At 45.2% G+C, this 24,970-nt stretch overlaps 1 protein-coding gene and 3 gene segments (V, D, J or C); all 4 read right to left on the reverse strand.

Moving 5' to 3' along the window:
- The window catches only part of LOC109439166 (immunoglobulin lambda-1 light chain-like), a 556,184-nt gene that overhangs the window by 135,849 nt on the left and 395,365 nt on the right, over window positions 1–24,970 (reverse strand). The gene's annotated exons all lie outside the window — the stretch shown is intronic.
- The window catches only part of LOC109439815 (putative non-functional immunoglobulin lambda variable 1-50), a 364,704-nt gene that overhangs the window by 127,078 nt on the left and 212,656 nt on the right, over window positions 1–24,970 (reverse strand).
- LOC148757294 (immunoglobulin lambda-1 light chain-like) overlaps window positions 1–24,970 on the reverse strand; it is a 150,457-nt gene that overhangs the window by 114,483 nt on the left and 11,004 nt on the right.
- Window positions 1–24,970, reverse strand: part of LOC141569198 (immunoglobulin lambda variable 2-18-like) — a 197,741-nt gene that overhangs the window by 98,510 nt on the left and 74,261 nt on the right.

The raw sequence follows: 24,970 nt of genomic DNA on the forward strand, positions 1-24,970 counted from the left end.
TGGTGTATAGAGTATATAAAGAACGGTCATTCTTAACAGGAGAAATACAACCCATTAAGAAAATGGACAAATAAGAGCAGACATGTCATGGAAGAGGATACAGGATGGTAAGGAGCACAGGGAAGGATGCTCATCGTTATCCATCAGGGAAATGCAAAGGCCAACCACAGGAGGTATCACCAGGCACCTATCAAATGGCCAAAGTGAGACAGGGACAACCCGCAGTGCTGGCAGGATGTGGAGAAACAGGGTCACCTGTGCATGGCTGGTGGGGGGAAGGTGAAATGCTGCAGACACTCTGGAAGGGGTTTGGAAACTTCTGCAGAAATTAAACCTGTAATTACCATACGACCCAGCAATTGAACACTTGAGCATTTATTTCAGAGAAGTGACAACTTATGTTCCCAGAGAAACTATACACAGGTGTCCATGGCACTCTTATGCAAGATATCCCAAAGTGAGAACAATCCAGATGTCCCTCCGTGGTGGACGGTTAAACAGACTTTGGACCAACCAGACCATGGGTACTACTCAGCAGGAAAAGGAAGGAGCTCTTAATACGATATAATTTTTGAGGAATCTCCAGGGGATTGTAATGAAGAAAAATGTCAATCCCAAAAGCCTAAATATGATAAAATTCTACTTTTATTTCTATATATCATTTCTGCAAAGACAAAATTATAAAAATGGAAAATTAATTAGGGGTGCAAGGGTTAGAGGAAGGAAGGGCACTTCAGAGGGAGGAGGTGGGTGTGTTACAGAAGGACAGCACGAGGGACCCTTGTGGGGATGGAAGTATTGTATGTCTTGACTGGTGTGGTGGGTACGTGATCCTACACGTGCTATAGAATCACATCAAACTAACTACAGACGCACAGACTATATAGTTAGAAACTGAGTTAATGAAAAAGGAACAAAGAGCATTAGACAGAAATACACTGAAAACCTAAATAGGACAGTAATAATGGAAAAATCCAGACACCGAGAGAGAGAGAGCGAGAGAGAGAGAGAGAGAGAGAGAGAGAGAGAGAGAGAGAGAGAGAGAGAGAGAGAGAGGCAGAGGGAGTCTGAGGGGAAAGGACACCTCCTCTGCACGCTGTCACCCGGCCCAGCCTCCCCGTCACACTCTCAGTCACATCAGCCCTCCTGCCCCCATGTGCAGGTCCTGTGACCTATTTCGGCTGCTTCCTTGATTAAATTCTCAACAGCTCATTGGTCCAAGAGATTCCCCAAATGATACAAAGGCACTAAATGATATTCCTTCTGGAGACTCTTTGAAGGCCACAGGCCACGCAAGCACCTACTCCTCTTTTTATTTCCTTTCACAGCTATATTGAATGTAATTGATTTCACACAAGTACGTTTGACGTAAAATTTTACATTCTGACCCCAGAATCACCTGACAATCTCTGAAGCCAAAGCCACAGGCAAGGAATAGACAACGAAAGGGGCACTTCTTCACACTGTTCATTTGTCACAGTAACATGACAGCAGATGACAGTGCTCTCACCAAGACTAACCTTGTTGTAACCTTGACCTCTCCCTCATGGTGTCTCAGGGAGGAGGTAGGATGATGGGATTTGCAAGGGGAAGAGAAAAAGTTCTCAGGATCTTTCTTTTTTGAAATCCTATTTCTTTTTTTTTCTTCTTTTTTTTAAAGATTTTATTGGGGAAGGGGAACAGGACTTTATTGGGGAACAGCATGTATTTCCAGGACTTTTTACCAAGTCACGTTGTTGTCCTTTCAATTTTAGTTGTGGAGGGCGCAGCTCAGCTCCAGGTCCAGTTGCTGTTTTCTAGTTGCAGGGAGTGCAGCCCACCATCCCTTGCGGGAGTCGAAACCGGCAACCTTCTGGTTTCGAGGACGCGCTCCCACCAATTGAGCCATCCGGGAGCTCAGCGGCAGCTCAGTTCAAGGTGCTGTGTTCAATCTTAGTTGCAGGGGGCGCTGCCCATCATCCCTTGAAGACTCGGGGAGTTGAACCGGCAACCTTGTGGTTGAGAGCCCACTGTCCTATGTGGGAATCAAACTGGCAGCCTTTGGAGTTAGGAGCATGGAGCTCCAAGTGCCTGAGCCAACGGGCTGGCCTGTTATCAGGATCTTGAAGAGGGACAGAGAGCAGCTCATCCTCTGTCCCTGTGGGGCAGATAATGGAGGTGGGTTTTGGCCTCATTTCCCCTTTGTATCACTGTGGCTTACCTGTGTTGGCCATCAATTGTATGCCCTGTACCACAGTAATACTCAGCCTCGTCCTGAGATTGGAGGTTGGCGATGGTTAAGTAGCACTCAGCCCCAGAGCCTAAGGCCTGAGAAGCGATGAGGGATCCCATCTCCCTTGCTGTGGCTTCCATCATTGTTAACCTCCATCACATACTGGGGGCCTCCCCTGGTGCCTGTTGATACCAGTGAATGTAGAAGTTGCTGTGCTCACTGCTCAGGGTGCAGGTGAGCTTGGCCGAGGCTCCCAGGGAGGCTGATGCAGATGGGGGCTGGGTCAGCACAGGCTGAGCACAGACGCCTGGAAAAGGAAGAATAAAAAAATGATGCTGAATGTACAGTCAGGGCACATGTCCCTCAGGACTGAACTTGGAGGGAAATATCGGGGATCAGGACCCCTGAGTGCCCTGGGACACTCTGAGCTGTGGAGAAATCCAGGGGTGGGAGGTAAAAGGAAACCCAGGCCATGGTGGGGAGGGTCTTCCAGGAGCTCTGCCCTGAGGCTGCCCAGCTGGGACTGGCCTCTCCAAGCTCCTGTTTTAGCCTTTCTTCTTGCAGCTCAGGAAGGGAGGAGCATGAATGCATCTGTTCTTCATTCCCCAGTGTGTCTGTCTCATCTCTTGTTTGAGCTCTGAGCCTAAGGGCCTCATGCTGGTAATTTCCTGGGGTCAGAAGAAGGGCCAGGTGTGGGTTTCAGAGGAGAGAGTTGATTCCACCCAATACAAGCGTCTTCAAAGAGCTTCAGTCACGCCCTTTGCACTTGGGCACAGCCCAGGGGAATTGGACTGATGAGTCCCCAAACCAGGACCCACAGTGCCCCCTGCTGCCCCCAGGATGAATGTCATCCTACAGGTGTAGCTAGTTTCATAGAATACCTATTTTTGAGCCCTGGATCAAGGTTACATCCCTGGTGAGTGTTTTACCTACAGCCCCTCACCCGACGTCATAATAACCCAACTTCATCCCTGTGCTGAAGGCATAACCTCTCCTCCAGTCCAATGAAAAGGGAGCTGTCATTTCAAGGTTAATGATTTTCCCAAAGTCCCACAGACAGTGATATGAGTCAAGATTACAATCCAGGAGTCTGACCTTAGCACCTTACCTTTCAGGCCCCGGCAGATCTGCCCCTCACCACGTCCCATATCCTTTTCCTCCCCTTTCCCAGGCTTCTTGAGCTCCTCCTGTCACAACCCTCAGGGAGGACGGAGCATCTGAATAGCACTCATGTCTTCACGGTGTGGGAATCTGCACTTCCCCATAAAACACAGGTCTGTCTGTGCACAGAGATGGAGATACTTTCTCTTCTCCCTCATGGCCGACGACACAGGCCCATATGTCAGCAGGACATTGAGAATCACGTGACTGGTCGGGCTCCTCGTGCCAGGCTCATCTCCTGACATTTACATACATGAAGATTTCTTTCTATCATGGTCGGGACAATTCAGCTTGGACAGTGTTGGTATAGGAAGAGAAACCCTTTAAGTTTATGAAACATAACTGGCAAGAAAGCATGTTTCCCTGAATATCCCAGACAAATGTATCTATTTTCACCTAGCATTGCTGAGGGTGTGATGAATTAAACTCACTGACAAAAGCTGGAGACGTTGTTCATAGAAATGACGTGTGAAGCACTGAGGTGATAACTGTACAGAGACAGAAGGACCATAGCTCAACCCTCAGAGTTTGGTCTAAAGAAACAGTTGAAGATAAGGGGAGGCCGCCTGCCTGAGACAGGCCCACTGTTGTCCCCAGGGGCAGGTGACACATGGCTCCTGTCCTCCCTTCCCACAGATGCTTCCACTCCTCACACCTAACATCTCAGAGTCTCCCCATGGGGCCCCTCTGTCCTCTCCTGTAGGCCGGTTCTCACTCCTGTGCTGTGGATCATGACATGAGAGGTAATCTGTTAGTACTGTCCTGGGAGATTTGACCTTCAGAAACACGGAGGCAAATATTTCTCTGTGTGGACAATAGCAGCACGTCATCAAACTGGCTGAGGCAGAAAGAGCGGTCACTTCTTCGGTCTGTCTTGAGAGGGGTCCCCATCAGAGCTGAGCCAGGTCAATAAAATATTCCTTACGATCCTCCTTCCCTCTAGATTTCTGCACAAAACATAACTTTACGATTTGTCATGAGTTCATGGAAATGATCTTGCCATGGAAAGGGACACTTGTAGCACTATTTGTAAAAAAAATGTCACAAGCACTGTTGTCATTCTTTATACTGACTAATAATAAAATGTGTTTGAGAGCTCAAATTAAGGCAGTGTGGAGGTTCCTCAAAAAGTTACAAATAGAATTACCGTATGATCCAACCAGCCCTCTCCTGGGTATCTACCCAAAAAATCTGAAAACATTTATCCATAGAGACACGTGTGCTCCAATGTTCATTGGAACCTTATTTACGGTGGCCAAGACATGGAAACAACCAAAATGTCCTTCGATAGATGAATGGTTAAAGAAGTTGTGGTAATATACACCATGGAATACTATTCGGCGGTAAGAATAGATGATATAGGAACATTTGTGACAACATGGATGGATCTTGAGATTATAATACTAAGCGAAATAAGTCAGACAGAAAAAGCAGAGAATCATGTGATTTCACTGATATGTGGTACTTGCTTTTCTTCTAGTGAGAAATCTGCTGAAACTTAAATTTGTCTACTCCATGTTTTGTGTCTTTTATCTTTTGCTACTTTAAGACCGATCTTTTTTACTGGCTTAAGCAATTTGGTATTTATGTGTATTGGGGTTTTTGTTCCTGATAGTTTTGTTGTTGTTGTTGTTGTCCATGGTTTTTTGTGTGTGGATTGTGGGCTTAGATTTTCATCAAATGTAGGATATTTTTGGCCATTATGTCTTCAAGTCCTTTTTCTATCCTCACCCCAACTTTTCATTGTTTGGGATTCCAGTTAAATCCATAATTGAGACTTGAAGTTTTTTCACAATTTAGATATTCTTGGCTCATTTTGTAAGTTTATTTTGCTCTATCATTTGCAGTTTCTATTGCTGTATCTTCAAGTTCACTCATTTAGTTTCCTATACTATTGTATCTGCCAGTAATCTCAATCCCTATATTTTAAAGGTGAGACACTGTAGTTTTCATCTATGAAAGTTGCATTTGAATCTTTTTCTGTTTTTCTCAGTCTCCTTTTAACATGTTCAGTCATTCAGACTAAATTTGAACTAAAGACTGCAACATCAGCTCTTATTTAAATATCCAGGCTTCTCACCTGTACTACAGATTTTAGATTTGCCAGCCCCACTACTGCAAAAGCTATTACTTAAAAAATATATATCTCTCTTCTCTCTCTCTCTCTCTCTCTCTCTCCATATATATATGTATTTTTTTTCCTTTGAACACTTGACTACATTTTATAGACATTAACAAATGAAAACATTTCTCTATTTATATTTGTATTTACCATCTCTGGTGCTTTGTATTTCTTTGTGTATATTCTCATTTCTGTGTATCATCATTTCCATCCATCTGAACGGTGTCCTTTACTGTTACATACAGAGATCTGCTGGTGATCGATTCTGTGAGACTTAGCAGCCTGCCAAAGTTTTACATTGGTTTCATTTTTGACTGATCATTCACTAGATAAAAAATTCCAGGTTGACGGGTTTTAGAACTTTAAAGATTTTGCTCCACTATCTACTTGCTTGCATTACTTTAATGAGAACACTGATTGTACCATGCTTGTCGCTCTATATACAGTGTGTCTTTTTTCTCTGGCTCCTTTTAATAGTGTCTCTACATCATTGGTTTGTAGCAATTCCATGATGTGTTTTGGTGCTGCTTCCATGTTTCCTGAGCCTGAGGTTTGTTGAGTTTCTAGGATATGTTTGTTTATGGGTCTTACCAACTTTGGGAAAGTATTGGCTATTATTTCTTCAAACGTTTTTTCTATTTACTACCCTTCCTCTTCTGGTCTCCCTCAGGGACCCAACTTACACACTATTTAGACTGTGTGACGTTGTCCTACACTCACTGAAGCTTATTGATTTATTCAGTCTTTTCCTTTCTGTGCTTTATTTTAAATAGTTTCAATCACCATGTCCTCAAATTCACTAATCTCTGTTTTGCAGCATATAATCTGATGACAATCTCTCCCAGTCTTTTTTTATTTTGTTTTGTTTTGCTTTTAATCTCAGACCATGAACTTCATCTTCAAAACTTTGATTGGTATTTTTAGAACGTCTTCCCTATCTGTTCCTAACATGTTCAATCTTCCCTCTACCCACAATAAAAATTAAATATGATTGTTCATGTATCCCCAGTTGGTACCGCCTCTGTAGAGCTGCCTGAAGTCTGGGAGGAGGGGCAACCTGGGAATCTCCTGTCTGGGGACCTGGGCCACCCATGCACATGGCTTTGTCTACAACCCTCCTGTGGCTGGAGGAGTGTGTGACACAGATGGGGAAGGAGGGTTTGTGTCTCACTTCCCCATCTGCCTGTGTCACTGTGAGCTTTACCACTGCTGTCTGCTGACTCACAGTAATAGTCAGCCTCGTCCTCGGCCCGCGCCCCACTGATGGTCAGTGTGGACGTGTCGTCTGAGTATGAGCTAGAAAACCGGTCAGGGATCCCCGAGGGCCGGTTATTGTTATCATAGATGACAAGTACTGGGGCCTGGCCAGGCTTCTGCTGGTACCAGTTAGCATAATAGCTTTTTAGGCTCTCTCCTTGGCAGGTGATCCTGGCTGTCTGTCCCAAGGACACAGATGCTGCTGCTGGCTGAGTCAGGTCAGAAGAGATCACAGAACCTGTAAGAGAGGAAAGAAGAGGTGAGGGTGAGGGTGAGGATCTCATTCCCAGAGAGTGCACACCCTGCAGCATCGCCTGTGCTGAGCTAAAGACCAAGTCCAGGCTGCCCCCTGATTTCTTTGGGGGCTGAGCCCTGCGGGGCAGCACCTGTGCAGAGGGTGAGGAGGGGTAGCAGGAGAGGGGCCCAGGCCATGGTGAAGACACCCCAAGCTCTGCCTATGAGCTTTCAGCTGGGGATGTGGTCTCCAGGCTTCTCTTATCCTCTGTAAGGAGGGGGCCTCATGCAAATCTACTTCCTGTCTCCTTCTGGCCTTGTGCATATCTCCTTGCTGAGCAGTAAAGGAGGCTTTGCAATCGGCTCTATTCACAAGACCTGTACCAGCTTCCCCAGAACTCTCTGGTCTTCAGAGAGAAAGTGCTGTCCCCTGACCCAGCACCTGCACACTCACCTCAGCCTGCGCCTGAGCCCTGGGCCTCCTCTCTGGGATTGGGGCGCCCCTCATTCCTCCTCTCTAGTGGTAAGATCATCCATGGGGAAGAGGGGAAGTGCTGTAAGAACAGTGGTCATGCATGTGTGTAAAGGACCAGATCCCATGATCAGAAACAGTGAAATTGGTCAAGAACCTCACAGGTAATGTTTTTTATGTTTCAGAAAAAGAATAGGAAAATTTTGGGGACCTAGAGTTTGGCGAAATGTCTTGATGACCCCAGATCCTTGATTCACAAAAGGAAGGATTGATGTATTGGACCACATCAAAATTGATGTTTTGCTTTGCAAAACTGTCTAAAGAGACACAGACAATAGTTTAGTGGTTACCAGAGGATAAGGGGGAGGGGTGTGGAGACAAGGGTAAGGGGGATCAAATATATGGTGATGGAAGGAGAACTGACTCTGAGTGGTGAACACACAATGGGATTTATAGAGGATGTAATACAGAATTGTACACCTGATTTCTATGTAATTTTACTAACAATTGTCACCACAATAAACTTAAAAAAAAAAAAAAAAACCTGACTAAATTTAGAGAATAAGAAAACAACTAACGGAGAAAAGATTTCCAAAGAAATATCCAATGAACAACTAGTATATAGAGTGTAAAAAGAACACGCAAAACTAAAAAGAAAAAGAAAACAAAACTAACGAAATACATTTATTAAATGAGCAATGGTCAAGAGCAGACGTATCATGGAAGAAGATACAGAGATGGCAAAAACCACATGGAAATATGTTCATCATTACCCATTAGGCAAATGCAAATTAAAACCACAGTGAAATAAGTCAGATGGAGAAGGTCAAATACCATATGATCTCACTTATATGTAGAATCTAAAGATAGAATAAATGAGCAAACTAATGCGACACAGTCTCAGAGATATAGAGGAAAAGCTGAGGGTTGCTAGATGGGAGGGGGGTGAGGATGAGGGAGAAGGTGAGGGGTCAGAAAGCACAAATTGGTAACCACAATATTGCCACGGGGATACAATAGACATTTTGGGGAATATAATCAATAATGTTGTAAAGATTTTGGAGATTATCAGGTGGGCACTTGTCTTATTAGGGAGACCACCTCATGGATGGTGTAGATGCCTGACCACTGAGCTGTACACCTGAGGCTGAAGCTGAATAATACTCATGTCAACTATAATTACATATATTTACAGTCACAGGATGTGAGGACAGCATAGGGAATGGAGTCAAGGGAATTGTAACAGCTATATACGATGTCAGAGGGGTAGTAGATTGGGGGAGGAGGGTTATCAGTTTGTGAGGGGTGTAAATGTCTAACTATTACATTGTTTTGTACACCTGAAACTAATAAAAAATAATAGAATAAAATTAATACCTTGAATACAAAACAAAATGCAGTGAGGTATCACCACAAACCTTTCAGAATGACTAAAGTAAAACAGTGACAACCCCCAGTGCTGGCAAGGATGTGGAGAAATGGGATCATTCACGCACGGCCGATGGGAATGGAACTGGTCTAGACCCTCTGCAAGAAGTTTGGCAGCTTCGTCAAAAACTAAACCTGCGATTAGCATAAGATGCAGAAAATGTGTTTGGGGCATTTATTTCAGAAAATGAAAAATGTTACCCTTGTGCATGATGTCCCAAAGTGAGAACAATCCAGACGCCCCTCCGTGGTGGACGGTTAAACAGACTTTGGTCCCCCCCGACCGTGGATACCACTCAGCAGGGAAGAGGAAGGAGCGCTTAATGCAACAGCGTTTTTGAGGAATCTACACGGGATCGCACTGCGTGAAAAACATGTCAATGCTAAAAGGCTAAATATGGTAAAATATACTTTTATTTCTATGTATCATTTCTGTAAAGACAAGTTGTAGGAATGAAGAATTAATCAATGGTGCCAGGGGTTAGAGGAGGGAAGGGCACTTCAGAGGGAGGAGGTGGGTGTGTTACAGAAGGACAGCACGAGGGACCCTTGTGGTGATGGAGGCGTTGTGTGTCTTGACTACTGTGGTGGATCCTACACATGGGATAAAATCACATCAAACTAACTACAGACACACACACACACACACACACACACACATGCACTACATGATGAGAGAAAGAATTAATGAAAAAGGAACAAAGAGCATAAGACAGAAATATACTGAAAAGCTAAGTAGAAGAGTAATAATGGGAAAATCCAGACATTGAGAGAGAGAGAGAGAGAGAGAGAGAGAGAGAGAGAGAGAGAGAGAGAGAGAGAGAGAGAGGCAGAGGGAGCCTGAGGGGAAAGGACGCCTCCTCAGCGCACTCCCATCCGGCCCAGCCTCCCCGTCACTCTCTCAGCCACATCAGCTCCACCTGTCCCCATGTCCAGGTCCTGTGACCTGTTTCAGCCACTCCTTTGGGTTAATTGTCAACAGCTCATTGGCCCAAAAGATTCCCCAAATGATACAAAGGAAGTGAATGGTGTTTCTTCTGGAGACTCTGCAAAGGCCACGGGCCACACAAGCACTTCTTTCTATTTTTGTTTTTCATCATAACAACTATATGGAGTATAATTGGTAGCACACAAGTACGTTTGATGTGAAATTTTACTTTCTGGTCCCAGGATCACCTGGCAATCTCTGAAGCCAAAGCCACAGGTAAGGAACAGTCAACCAAAGGGACACTTCTTTACACCATTCGTTTGTCACTGTCACATGATAGGAGCTGACAGTGCTCTCACTGAGACCCTGACCCTTTTGTCACCCTGACCTCTCCTTTGTGGGGTCTCAGGGAGGCGGTAGGATGACGGGATTAACAGGGAAAAGAACCGAAGGTCTCAGGGTCCTGCCGAGGGACCCAGAGCAGCTCACCCTGTGTGCTGGGTGAGCAAAGGGGACAGAGGTAGGTTTTTGTCTCACTTCCCCTTTGTCTGTGTCACTGTGGCTTAACGGTACTGGCCATCAAGTGTATGCCCTGTACCACAGTAATACTCAGCCTCGTCCTCAGACTGGAGGTTGGAGATGGTTAAGTAGCGCTCAGCCCCAGAGCTGGAGCCCGAGAAGCGATCGGGAATCCCGTCCCCCTTGCTGAGGGTTCCATCACTGTTAACTCTCATCACATACCGAGGGGCCTTCCCTGGTGCTTGTTGATACCAGCGAATGAAGAAGTTGCTGTGCTCACTGCTGAGGGTGCAGGTGAGCTTGGCCGAGGCTCCCAGGGAGGCTGATGCAGATGGGGGCTGGGTCAGCACAACCCAACCACAGAAGCCTGGAAAAGGAAGAATAAAAAAATGAGGCTGAATGCACAGTCAGGACACGTCCCTCAGCACTGAACTTGGAGGGAAATATTTGGAAGGGGGACCCTTGATACCCTGGGACACGCTGACCTGTGGAGAAAACCAGGGGAAGGAGGTAGAAGGAAACCCAGGCCATGGTGGGGAGGGTCTTCCAGGAGCTCTGCCCAGAGGCTGCCCAGCTGGGACTGGTCTCTCCAACTCCTGTCTTATCCTTTCTTCTTGCAGCTCAGGAAGGGAGGAGCATGAATGCAAATCTGTCCTCCATTCCCCAGTGTGTCTGTCTCAGCTCTTGTCTGAGCCCTGAGCCTAAGAGCCTCGTGCTAGTAATTTCCTGAAGGGCCAGGTGTGGGTTTCAGAGTGGAGAGTGGATTCCACCCAACTGAAGTGTCTTCAAAGAGCATCAGTCATGCCCTTTGCACTTGGGCACAGCCCAGGGGAATTGAACTTATTTGGGTCCCCAGACCACACCCCCACAGTGCCCCCTGGTGCTCCCGTGGTGAATGCCATCCTACATATGTAGCTGGTTCAATAGGATGACTATTTTTAAGCCCTGAAGTCACTCCTTTGGTGAGTGTTTTGCCCGCATCCCCTCAACCCGCCGTCATAATACCCAACTTCATCCCTCTGCTGAAGGCACAGCCCCTCCTCCAGTCTAATGAGGAAGGAGCTGTCATTTTGAAGTTAATGATTTTCCCTAGTCCCAGGACAGTGATGAGTCAAGATTCCAATCCAGGAGTTGACCTCAGAGCCTTACCTTCAACCTTCTGCCTTCTCCGCCTCTCACCACGTCCCATATCCTCTTCCTCCTCCTTCCCAGGCTGCTTGAGCCCCTCCGGTCACAACCCTCAGAGAGACCGGAGTGTTTGAATAGCACCCAGGTCTTCATGGTGTTGGAATCTGCGTTTCCCAGGGAAACACAAGTGTGTGCACAGAGGTGGGGACACCCCCTCTGCTCCTCCAAGGCAGACATCACAGGATCATGTGTCAGTGGGATTGGGAATCAGGTGACCGTTGGGCTCCTCAGGTCAGGTCGGCTCCTGACAGTGAGATCAGGATTCCTTTTCTAACACGGTCTCGGCCATTGATTTGGACAATTGTCAGTATCGGAAGAGAAACCCTTCTATTTTATGAAACATAACTGGCAATAAACCATATTTCACCTAATGTCCCAGACAAATGTATTGGTTTTCAAACCTAGTACCGCTGATGTGATGAAATGATATCATTTACAAAAGCTGGAGACGTTGTAGGTAGAAATGATGTGTGAAGCACTGTGGTGATACCTGTGTAGAGACAGAAGGACCCCACGGCTCACCCCTCAGAGTTTGGTCTAAGGAGACGATTAAAGATAAGAGGAGGCCTCGTGCTTGTGACACTCCCACTACTGTTCTCACAGGAGCAGGTGACACATGGCTCCTCTCCTTCCTTCCCACCCGATGCTTCCACTCCTCACAAGTCACATCTCATAGTCTCCCCATGGGGCCCCGCTGTCCTCTCCTGCAGGCCTGTTCTCACACCTGTGCTCTGGGTCATGACAACAGTGGAGGTAACTTGTTAGTGCCGTCCTGGGAGAATTGACCTTTATAAACATGATCTGTGCTTGTGAATATGGCAAATATTTCTCTGTGTGGACAACAGCGGCACGTCATCCAACTCTGTGAGGCAGAGACAGCAGTCATCCCTCGGGTCTGTCCAGAGAGGCACAAAGAGGGGTCCACATCGGAGCGGAGCCAGGTCAATCAAATATTCCTCACGAACCTGCTTCCCTCTAGATCTGCACCAAATGTAAATTTATGACTTGTCATGAGGTTCATTGAAATGTTCTGCCCTTTGAAAGGGATACTCCTAACAATATTTATAAAGGCAATTCTCAGGCACTATTGTCATGTGTTACATTGACTAATGATCAAATGTGTTTGATAGCTCAGATTCATCTTTAAGATTGTAGTTATTTTAATACCATGTGTTTAATAAAGGACTAGTATTGACACATGTTATAAAAATTCCCTGTTTCTGGGTGGCCTCAATATTCCTGGTTTGGATGGAAAGTGGAGCAGCCCTTTGTCCCCTGTGAGGCCTGAGTCATGGAACCCTCCATTGCCCTCTGGTGGCTGTGAGTATGTACTGCAAGGGCACCTCATTTATCCACTGTTCTGTCTGACATGGTGGCCACCATCCACACGCAGCTGTAGAGCATGAAATGTACCGGGTATTCCCAGCACAGATGTGCTGTACTTCTGAAACACCCACCAGATTGTACGGACTTAGTATGAAATTATGTAACATATACTAATATTTTTATATCTAATCCATATTGAAATGATAATATTTTCAATCAATTGAATTAAACAAAATACATTTTGAAAACTAATTCCAGAGGAGACTTCCGGAAAAATGGCGGCGTGAGGTGAGCCTCTGTAAAGCTCCCCTGGAATTTACAATGAATCGAACAACAAAAACTCCACAAAGGACTCCCTGCACAGCACACAGGCAACACGAAGAGGCCCACTACCGACTGAAATCACCTACAGGTGGGAGATTCGCGCGAGTGGAGGGAGGAGGAAAGGGAGAAGTGCGCGGAGATGGAGCCGCGCGGGCACAGGACGCAGACCTAGCTCAGTGCGCCGAGCTCGCTGCTTCCCGGAGCTACCGCAGCTGCGGGAGAGGGAAGAACTCGGACTGCTAGGGCTCCGCCAGGGCTCCACAGGGCTGAGGGGACAGCATATAACACGGCTGAACCCAACGCTCACGGCAGAGACCTCGGAGAAAAGACTGAGGGAAAAAGGCTGAAAACGGTGGTTTAAGCCCGCACTGCCGAGCAGAGAACGGAGCCTTAGGCACTGAGACTAGCCGCCCCCTCCCTCCCCTCCCAGAGCTCGCCCCGCCCCCACCTGCCCGGTGCTAAAAGCGAAACAGTAGCAGTGTCAGATCAAAACAACACAAAATTTGCTGTTTTGAGAACTGTGGACTGCAAACACAATTTCACAGCCCAACTAGTTCCAGCAAAGGGGAGAGAGCTGTGGAAGCAGGACCGGCTGTGGTGGTGGTCGCCGCCATTGCTCTGGGCCACCTCTCACAACTCACCCCGCCTCTGACCCCACCTATCTGGGCGGATCCCTGCAGGAGTAAACAGAACTGCTGAAACCTATGGGCTCTGAATCAGGAGCTGGAAGAGCTTTGGAACATCAAAAGCTCTCCGCATACCCACCGGGACACTGCGCCCTGTGACCTAGACGAACTATTAACAGAGGAGAAGCCCGTCTCCCAGGGAATCCCCCCATTGTGTGAGAAGTTGGAATAGTGCAGAGAAAACATAGCACTACTGTGTGGGAGAAGGAAAATAAGTTGCAGTTGGAGAAATAATAAAACATTCTACCAACAAGTACTGGCAAACAAAAGAAAGACCGCTTTCTATCAACCTGTTGCAGAAGCCACTCCTGTAGATGTCTAGGAAGAGAAATAATAAACCAGTAATCGCCATGAATAACCAAGGCAACAAGATAACTCAGAAAGAAAGTGAAAAATCTCCAGAGAAGGCACTTAAAGATACAGAAATATGTGACTTAAATGACAGAGAATTCAAGATTGCAGTTCTGAAAAAACTCAACGAGATACAAGAAAACACAGATAGGCAGTTAAAGGAACTCAGAAACTCAATCAAAGAACAGCATGAGCATTTTACGAAAGAGATTGAAATCTTAAAAAAGAACCAAATAGAATTTCTGGAGATTAAGAACTCAATAGAAGAAATTAAGAATGAAATAACCAGCTTAGGTAGTAGAGTTGACCAGATGGAGGAAAGAGTCAGTGACATCGAAGATAGAATCCTGGAAATGACACAGAGAGAAGAAGAAAGAGATTTGAGACTTAAAAGAAATGAAAGAACTCTACAAGAACTTTCTGACTCCATCAGAAAGAGCAATATAAGAATAATGGGCATACCAGAAGGAGAAGAAAGAGAGAAGGGAACAGAGAATATATTCAAACAAATTGTCGATGAGAACTTCCCAAATTTGTGGACAGAACTGGACCCTCGAATCCAAGAAGCAAATAGAACACCTAGTTACCTCAATCCCAACAGGCCTTCTCCAAGGCACATTGTATTGAAGCTGTCTAAAATCAACAACAAAGAAAGAATCCTCAAGGCAGCCAGGGAAAAGAAGACGGTAACTTACAAAGGAAAGCCCATTAGATTATCATCAGATTTTTCAGCAGAAACTCTACAAGCCAGGAGGGAGTGGAACCAAATATTCAAACTATTGAAAGAGAGAAATCATGAGCCAAGAATAATATATCCAGCAAAGATATCCTTTAGATATGAAGGAGGAATAAAGACCTTTCCAGACATACAGAAGCTGAGGGAATTTTCTAATACACGACCTGCACTACAAGAAATACTAAAGGAGGCTATTCGACCACCATCAACAGGGACAATTTGTGGCAACCAAAACTCAAAAAGGGGGAGAGTAAAGGCCTGAACCGGAATATGGGAATGGAGAGAGTAAGCGTGCTGAAGATAATGGAATACTCTAAATATCAAACTTTCTTTTACATAAACTTAAGGGTAACCACTCAAAAAAAATCCAGAACTGAAATATATACTGAAATAAGAGAAGAAACAGAGGGAAACATCATAGAATACCACCACACAGAAATAATAGACAACAACAAAAGGGCAAAGAAACAATGGAGACACAGCCTTACCAGAAAACTAAAGATAGAATGACAGGAAATCCTCACATATCAATAATCACCCTAAATGTAAATGGACTGAACTCACCAATAAAAAGGCACAGAGTAGCAGATTGGATCAAAAAACTAAACCCAACCATATGCTGTCTCCAAGAGACACATCTCAGCTACAAGGACAAGCATAGACTCAAAGTGAAAGGGTGGAAATTGACACTCCAAGCAAATGGTACCCAGAGAAAATCAGGTGTAGCCATAATGATATCAGATGAAACAGACTTCAAGGTGAAAAAGATAACAAGAGATAAAGATGGACATTTCATAATGGTGAAGGGGACTGTACAACAAGAAGACATAACAGTCATCAATATTTATGCCCCCAATCAGGGAGCACCGAAATACACCAAGCAACTACTAACAGAACTAAAGGGAGAAATTGACCAAAACACAATTATACTAGGGGACTTAAATACATCATTGACAGCTATGAATAGATCATCCAAACAGAAAATAAATAACGAAATAGTAGCCCTAAATGACACATTAGATGAAATGGACATAATTGACATTTATAGAGCACTTCATCCTAAAACATCAGACTATACATTCTTTTCTGGTGTACACGGAACATTCTCAAGGATAGACCATATATTGGGACATAAAATCAGTTTCAACAAATTTAAGAAGATTGAAATCATACCATGCATATTCTCTGATCACAAGGCTTTGAAATTGGATATCAACTGTAAAAAGAAAGCGGGAAAAAACACAAATACATGGAGATTAAACAACATACTTTTAAAGAAGGACTGGGTCAAAGAAGAAATTAGAGGAGAGATCAAAAGATACATAGAAACAAATGACAATGAAAATACATCCTACCAAAATTTCTGGGATGCAGCGAAAGCAGTTTTAAGAGGGAAATTTATCTCATTACAGGCCTATCTCAAGAAACAAGAAAACTCCCAAATAAATAACCTCATGTTACACCTTAAAGAACTAGAAAAAGAAGAACAAGTAAAACCCAAGGTCAGCAGAAGAAAGGAAATAATAAAAATTAAAGCAGAAATAAATGAAATAGAGAACAAAAAGACAATAGAAAAAATTAATGTGACAAAGAGCTGGTTCTTTGAAAAGATTAACAAAATTGACAAACCCTTGGCTAGACTTACTAAGATAAAAAGAGAGAAGACACTGATTAACAAAATCAGAAACGTAAAAGGGGAAGTTATCACGGACACCACAGAAATACAAAGGATCATCCAAGAATACTATGAAGGACTATATGCCACCAAATTCAACAACCTAGAAGAAATGGACAAGTTCTTAGAAACATATAGCCTTCCAAGGCTGAACCATGAAGAACTGGAAAATCTAAACAGACCGATCACCAGTAACGAAATTGAATCAGTCATCCAAAACCTTCCCAAAAGCAAAAGTCCGGGACCAGATGGCTTCACTAGTGAATTCTACCAAACCTTCAAAGAGGATCTAATACCAATTCTGCACAAACTCTTCCAAAAAATTGAAGAAGAGACAGTACTCCCTAACTCATTTTATGAGGCCAACATTACCCTGATACCAAAACCTGGTAAGGACAGCACAAAAAAAGAAAACTACAGACCAATATCTCTAATGAATACCGATGCAAAAATCCTAAATAAAATTCTAGCAAATCGAATACAACAATGCATTAAAAAGATTATTCATCACGACCAAGTGGGGTTCATCCCCGGGGCACAAGGATGGTTCAACATCCGCAAATCCATCAATGTGATACATCACATAAACAAAATAAAGGACAAAAATCATATGATTATATCAATTGATGCAGAAAAAGCATTTGACAAGATACAACATCCATTTATGATTAAAACACTTAATAAAATGGGTATAGAAGGAAAATACCTTAACATAATAAAGGCCATATATGACAAGCCCTCTGCTAATCTCATAATTAATGGAGAAAAGCTGAAGCCCTTTGCTCTATGTTCAGGAACACGACAGGGATGTCCCCTATCACCTCTGCTTTTCAACATAGTGTTGGAAGTCCTTGCCAGAGCAATCAGGCAAGAGAAAGAAATAAAAGGCATCCAAATTGGGAATGAAGAAGTTAAATTATCACTCTTTGCAGATGACATGATGCTATATATAGAAAACCCTAAAGACTCCACCAAAAAGCTACTAGAAACAATCAACGAATACAGTAAAGTTGCCGGCTACAAAATCAACGCACAAAAGTCCATTGCTTTCCTATATACTAACAATGAAATCTCAGAAAAAGAAATACAAAAAACAATTCCTTTTGCAATTGCAGCAAAAAGAATAAAATACCTAGGAATAAACTTAACCAAGGATGTGAAAGACCTATATGCTGAAAACTATAAGACATTTTTGAAAGAAATTGAAGAAGACACAAAGAAATGGAAAGACATTCCATGCTCATGGATTGGAAGAATCAACATAGTTAAAATGGCCATATTACCCAAAGCAATATACAGATTCAATGCAATCCCCATCAAAATCCCAATGGCATATTTTAAAGAAATAGAACAAAAAATCATCAGATTTGTTTGGAACCACAAAAGACCCCGAATAGCCAAAGCAATCTTAAGAAAAAAGAACTATAATGGAGGTATCACACTTCCTGACTTTGGCCTGTACTACAGGGCTACAATAATCAAAACAGCATGGTATTGGCAGAAAAACAGACACATAGACCAATGGAATAGAATTGAGAACCCAGAAATAAAACCACATAAATATGGACAGATAATTTTTGACAAAGAAGCTAAAAACATACAATGGAGCAAAGACAGCCTCTTCAATAAATGGTGCTGGGAGAATTGGATAGCCACGTGCAAAAGAATGAAACTGGACTGCTATTTGTCACCATGTACCAAAGTTAATTCAAAATGGATCAAAGACTTAAGCATAAGACCTGACACAATAAACTGCATAGAAGAAAACATAGGTACTAAACTTATGGACCTTGGGTTCAAAGAGCATTTTATGAACTTGACTCCAAAGGCAATGGAAGTAAAAGCTAAAATAAACGAATGGGACTATATGAAACTTAAAAGCTTCTGCACAGCGAAAGAAACCATTGACAAAATAAAGAGGCCACCAACTGAATGGGAGAAGATTTTTGCTAACAGTGCCTCCGATAAGGGGCTAGTATCCAGAATATACAAGGAACTCATGCAACTCAACAACAAAAAAACAAACAACCCAATTGAAAAATGGGCAGAGGACTTGAAGAGACATTTCTCCAAAGAGGACATACAAATGGCAAATAAACATATGAAAAAATGCTCAACATCACTAATCATCAGAGAAATGCAAATCAAAACCACAATGAGATATCACCTCACCCCAGTCAGAATGGCTATCATCAACAAGACAAATAGTAACAAATGTTGGAGAGGCTGTGGAGAAAAAGGAACCCTCATACACTGTTGGTGGGAATGCAGACTGGTGCAGCCGTTATGGAAGGCAGTGTGGAGGTTCCTCAAAGAATTACGAATAGAATTGCCATATGACCCAGCAATCCCTCTCCTGGGTATCTACCCAAAAAATCTGAAAACATTTAGAGATAAAGACACGTGTGCTCCAATGTTCATTGCAGCTTTGTTTATGGTGGCCAAGACATGGAAACAACCAAAATGTCCTTCGATAGATGAATGGATAAAGAAGTTGTGGTACATATACACAATGGAATACTATTCGGCAGTGAGAAAAGATGATATAGGAACATTTGTGACAACATGGATGGATCTTGAGAGAGTAATGCTGAGCGAAACAAGTCAGACAGAAAAAGCAGAGAACCATGTGATTTCACTGATATGTGGTATATAAACCAAAAACAAGAAAAGAACAAGACAAACAAATGAGAAACAGAAACTCATAGACACGGACAATAGTTTAGTGGTTGCCAGAGGGTAAGGGGGGTGGGGGGGGGAGGTGAGGGTAAGGGGGATCGAATATATGGTGATGGAAGAACTGACTCTGGGTGATGAACATACAATGGGATTTATAGATGATGTAATACAGAATTGTACACCTGAAATCTATGTAATTTTACTAACAATTGTCACCCCAATAAATTTAATTAAAAAAAAAAAAGAAAACTAATTCCAGCTGTTTCTTCTAATCTTAAATGTAGATCCCACAAAAATTTAAATTACCTACATGGTTCGATTTTTTTTTCTTTTCTATTGGAAAGAGCTGTACTGCAAAGTAATCATATGTCACTTGTTTTTGAAACAGGAGAGGGAAATTTCTGGAACCTGAAAGAGAGGCCACGTCTTAGCTTTGAAAATACAATGAGAGGCCACAGGATGGTGGTAAAGACCAGGGACTCTGGGGTCACAGGACCTGGGGCCTTCTGCTGGCTCGGCCACTTTCTAGCTCTGATTCAGACGAGGTGCTCATCATCTGTGCCTCAGCTTCCCCATCTGTGAAATGGGGTGATGATGAGAATGCTTGCTTCACAGTATTTGTGATTAAACACTGTAATAAATATGAAGTCCTGTGGATGGTGCTGATATGTATGAAGAACATATGAATGTTTACTTCTCTTCCTTGTATTAATATCATTAATTCTCATCTTTAAAAATATAATATAAACTAAATCATCAGAATAGTGAAAGGAGGAAATTACTGAAATAGAAAGTTTGGCTTGGGACATTTGACTTAGCAAAATTTGTCAGCTACACCAAAATGAACACATGTGCGCACACACACACGCACGCACGCACACGCGCACACACGCACACACACACATACACACATACAGGCCCACAGATGCACTGACCCCTGCACAGGTCACAGGGGACACATTCAGCTGCCTGATGACATGCTCACTAGACCTTTGGCCCAGGGACGTGGTCCTGTTTCTCAATAGAAACATCCCGGCCATCCCGGCAGAGCTACAGCAGAGCTGCTTCGTGCCTGTGGAGATCTGGGGTGTGTGTCATCTCATCTCCCTTATCTCAGTAGACTGAGCCCTAGTGTGACTCCCGGCTCTGGGAGACGTTCCCTAGTTGTGCAGAAACTGAAAACCTGCCCTGCACACATTGACACGGTGTGTGTCCTCTGACTGTCCACATGGGACAGCTTGGATGCCTGGGTGGTAGGTGAGGCTGATGGGCCTCAGGGCTGGGGCTGGTGTCACTGAGGGGAAGAGACTCTGGGGCACAGAGGGCAGGGGCACCGCACACGGATCCCTCCAGGTCAGTCCAGACGTCACTAGGTGCAATTTAATGAGGTCCTAGACTCTCCACATCCACAAACAGAACCTTGAAACAGAATTTGGTGTTGACCAGGAAGGATCAGTACTCAGGGAGAGGTGAGGGTCAGGGGGCTGACGTAATCACAGGGTAGAGAAAGGATTTGTGAGGACATGGCAGGCATCTCTGATGAGGTGACTGTAATAGCTAGAGTCAGGATCTCAAGGTGACACTTCTGCCCTGTCCTAGCCAGGACTCTGAGATACCTGGACATCACCTATATCTGCCTCTCTTGAGCTATCAATTAGGTATCTGAGCACATAGACCACAGGCAGGGACAGAGTTTGTTCCGCAGTGACCTCAATGAGCTGTAGCTGTCAGGGATTCACCTGTCTAGTGGTGGGAGAGAGGAGGGAACCTGGCTTCTTTGTCTTTGAACATGGAAGGCGTCCCACGTCACGGGAGCTGGCAACAGAATGGACACAGGCATTTAGCAGTCCCAGCCATGATGGATGGATCTTGCTTCCTATCACTAAGAGATTATGGGTGAGAGTTCATCCCACAATCCTGCATGAGAACCCCAAAAATAACCAGCCTCATTGCTGGGCTGGAGGCAAGAGATGCTCAGACAGGCTGAGTTGCCAGAGTTGGAGTCTGGTCTGTCGTGATTGATTGTTGACCTCCGTCTTCAGCCATGTGAGGCTGCGCCCAGGAGCTGGTGGTACCAGGAGGCAGATTATAAGCACTAATGTCACAGCTGCTCTGGCACAGGAAATGATGACCATCTGTCCAGGTGCCCCACATGCCTACGGAGGTGGGTCGGGACACACTGGGTCCCTAATCCTGATGAGAATGACAGGTGTGGACAGGGGTGTGTGCAGGGCCAAGGCCCCATGGACCCTGGGTGGGAGGGAGAGCAGGTTCCCTGTGCTTCACAGATGTGCATTCTGTGGTGACTCTCACCTGAGCTGTGAGAAGCAGATGAGCAGGAGTGAAGCCACTCCAGTGTGGTCCTCAGAGGACCAGTAGCACAAGCTCCCCTGAGACCCGACAGACATGCAGGTTTCGGGGCCCACCCTGACCTGCGTCTGTGGCAGCTGCATCTTAGGAGACCCCAGGGAACTGTGTGCTCACTGAGGTTCCAGAAGGTCTGGTTTAGGTCACCATGGAAACCCTCACTTCCTCCTGCTTGTGTCCCTAAGTCCCTCTTGGCCACCTGGGTCTTAGTTCTTAACTGTCCTGCCCTCGCCAGACTGAGCCTGATTCAGGTGCTGGACCCTGTAATGATGTGGAGAACACTCGTGTGTTTTAAGAACAGACATTTCACAGCCCCTGGGTGGTGTGAGGAGGGGGATGTCCAGTGGGACATCCAGACAGAAACAGATGGTTCAGGCCATTTCTCCTGCTCTCACTCAGCTCCACCTCATCTGGACTTTCCTCATCACCTCAAACATGTTATGGTCTCTTCCGTCTTAGAGTCTCCATATGTTGCTTCCTCTGACTGAGACACCTCCTGTGACAGTTGTCCTCACCCAGGGCCTGCTGCACCTGTCCATTCAGGTCGCTAGAACAACTGGACACAAAGCGGGCAGCTTAAATCAGTAGAAATTCATTGCTCACTGTGCTGAAGGCAGGGAGTCCAAGATCCGGTCTTCAGCATGGTCGCCTTCTGGTGAGGGCCCTTTTCCTGCTTCGTAGCAGGCGCCCCCTGGCCGTGTCCTCCCTCAGTGGTGGGGGGAGGGCGAGGTTGTGGCTTCTGTTCTAAGGGCACCGATCCCATTCATGACCAATCACCTTCCAAAGTCCCCATCTACTGATATGTCGCCTTTGGGTGTTAAGATTTCAACACATGAATTTGGAAGGACACAAATGTTTACACCATAGACCTTCCTAAATCCTAGTCATCCTTTCAGTTCTGTGTACATGTCACATGTCTAGGAGTAGCCTCTGATCAGTAGAACATTTGGCAGCACTGAGTTATAATTCTTTAGCATTAACGCAAAGTATTCTCCCTATTGGGTGTGAGATTCTGGATTCTTTGCATGGAATAACACCCCGACCCTGTCTCTACACCTCCAATCTGACCTTTATGAGGTCTTGATAAGACTATAAAACAGCAGGAAGTAATATCTGGAATGAAAGGGCCTTTGAGGACTCGGTGACATGGCCAGGTAGGTGGCAGCCCCTTACAGGGTGGAAGCAATGTCCTCCAGGAGGTTCTCTTTGCTCTAAGTAGGTATCTAATCTATGGTGTGGCTTCTCCCATAGGCAGGATTCATGGGCCTGGAAATCAAGGGCTGGAAATGGGAGGGGCACCACTCATGACCATCCCTAAGGAGCCACGAGCAGACTTTCCCTTCTCATCACGGAGACGCCTCACTCTGTGTGACTGCATGGAACTCACGGTGGAGACTGCTCCGTGGCCCATCTCGGCTCCTCCTGACAGGGAATCGTCAGGCAAAGTTGGCGGTGTTGTGTGGGGTGGATGGTGTTAACTCTGAAAGGGGGCACTGGGTTCCTTCTACACGACTGGGGTGAGCAGGAGTACGTATGGGATGCAAGGGACCTTCCCTGACTGCCAGACTGTGGTCTGTGATCAGTCATGAAATCACAACCGTCCAATTCAGCAGGACTGATAATGGGCCAGAAACTTCTGGAATGAAGGTTTGCGTCATCCCAACTGACAAGGGATCATGACTAACTCAGGTATCTGCTGAGGGCAAAGAGGATATGGGATGGGAAGGGAAGAAAGTAACTATAGACACCAGGTCTGACCACAGGGGTAGCTGCAGAAATGTGCATAATAACAGTAACAAACATTTCTACTTTATATTTCTACATATATATTTGCATCCGTATTAATCATATGTTTTTGTATTACTCTCATTCCATTTTTATTTAACATAAGATGTGTTAAAGTAGTTAACTTTGTATCTCAATATTTAAGTTATAGAACATGACATCAACTGGAGACAAGAAATGTCACTAGCAGACAAAACAGTGTTTTGTATCCTCTTGTGGGAAAGGGTGAGCAGGTTTCTGGTCATTAGCAGGACAGTTTTATCATAATAGGTTGAAGCGTGGCTATTGTTGTTCTTCCCTTTTGGAGACTGTGTGTTGTGGAGACAGGAGTGGGTTTCATGGTGACAAGGGGTGCACTGTGGTGGCTTATTAAGTGTCAACGTTGACAGGCTGAACTGCACGTCACAGAATACCTTCCTGTCTATATTTCTGGTTAGGGTGGGTGTGGAGAGAGATTCTTGTGCACGATCTGGAGGGTAGAAGTGAGGCAGCACCCACTGTGTAGCTCACACCGTGGTTGTGTGTCTGCTGGGTCACGTTGTCGGAGGAGAGGACGGTCTCGATTCCCCTGGACTCACCGTCAGGATGGACCTGACTCTCCCTCTGTCTTTCAGAGCCCAGGGCACCTAGTGTGTCAGGCTCTTTTTCAATCTATAAAAATCAGATCTCACCGAGGTCTATGATGTATGCATTGGGGACCTAGGTGAGAACCAGAGCTCTGTGGGCGTATAGTGGCCTCCTTGGCCCTGGTGACCATGTTGGGGACAGCTGGCCCTCTTAGATGGGATTCCCTGGAATCAGACTCTGAGATGGAGAATTGGGTGTGTAGGAATCTAGAAGGAAGTGAGGGAGGTGAGACTAGGGAGAAAGAGAAGGTGTCGTACATGAGGTGACACACAAGGCGTCAGGTTCCTCCAGGGAGCTCTGAAGCTGTCATCTCTCAGTCACACTAATTGAGGCAGGGCCTGGGGACCTTGGCCACAGGCGGTCATTTCACAGCCCACTCTGTGAAGGGTGAGGAACGGGAGGCCATTTTCTGAACCAATAGCACTTCCCAGTGAGGGCACCACTGAGACCTGCCAGGGTCCCCAGCAGTGGTGGTGGGTGGGTGAGCCCAGACGGGGAACTAAGTCAACACCCCAGTGTCCATGACACTCCTTTGCTCCACTCAGAATTACAACCCGCCCTTGGAGCGGGGACTTCAAGAGCTCAGCTGAGAAGGGAAATTCTGGGGTGTGATCCTGCTCATTTGAGTGAAGGACTGGCCCTGAGACCACCATATGGAAATGCAGGGACATTGACCATGGATGGATGTCTGTCTGTCCTTCCATTTAGGACCCTGTCCAGAACTCACACTCAGGCCCAGAAAACACCATGTAGCCTGGTCCTGCCAGCCCTGAATCCACTTCTGTTGCAGCCTCTGCAGCGCTGCCTGGGGGCTGGGAGGACGGGCAGCCTGGGGATCTCCTATCTGGGGACCTGGCCAAGACCTGCTCTTGGCTTTGCCACTAGTTCTCCTA

This window comes from Rhinolophus sinicus, chromosome 9, assembly GCF_057876585.1.
Source record: "Rhinolophus sinicus isolate RSI-liver-muscle chromosome 9, RSI-T2T, whole genome shotgun sequence".
NCBI classification, from domain to species: Eukaryota; Metazoa; Chordata; class Mammalia; order Chiroptera; family Rhinolophidae; genus Rhinolophus; species Rhinolophus sinicus.